A 453-nucleotide genomic window follows, 5' to 3' on the forward strand; every position below is an offset into this window, starting at 1 on the left:
AGAGGGGGGGGGGGGGGGGGGGTTGGATCCAGTGATCTCATGAGGTCCCTTCCAGCCCCCAATGTCCATGAAATCTATGAAATCCTCTAGTTGCCCCCTGCCAAATGCCCTACATCCCCCACCCCTCCCCCGCTCAATTCTTGTAGAACTCCTCCAGGTGGTGCCAGTTGTACAATACCCCCCCCCTTTTTTTTTTTTAAATGGCATGTGTCCCACTTTTGCATTTTGCAAAGGTGGTCACCCTACAAGGAACCTCTATTGTGGTATGTGGTATATTGGGTTCAGGGGAGGTAGCAAAGCAGCATATATGGCAGAGCAGCAGATTGGACACAGGAAGGGAATCAGAGTGGTACTCAGGGAGGGCACAGGACTTAATGTGTGGCATGCCTGCCAGAAAGGTTGCCCCCCCCCCCCCCCCCCGGGGCGGCGCCTACCCCCAACGTCTCACCACTC

General features: G+C 55.6%; 1 protein-coding gene across 2 annotated transcripts in view; it reads right to left on the reverse strand.

Moving 5' to 3' along the window:
• MYLK (myosin light chain kinase) overlaps window positions 1-453 on the reverse strand; it is a 389,516-nt gene that overhangs the window by 330,439 nt on the left and 58,624 nt on the right. The window lies entirely within an intron of this gene.

This window comes from Alligator sinensis, unplaced genomic scaffold, assembly GCF_000455745.1.
Source record: "Alligator sinensis unplaced genomic scaffold, ASM45574v1 scaffold1226_1, whole genome shotgun sequence".
Taxonomy (NCBI): Eukaryota; Metazoa; Chordata; order Crocodylia; family Alligatoridae; genus Alligator; species Alligator sinensis.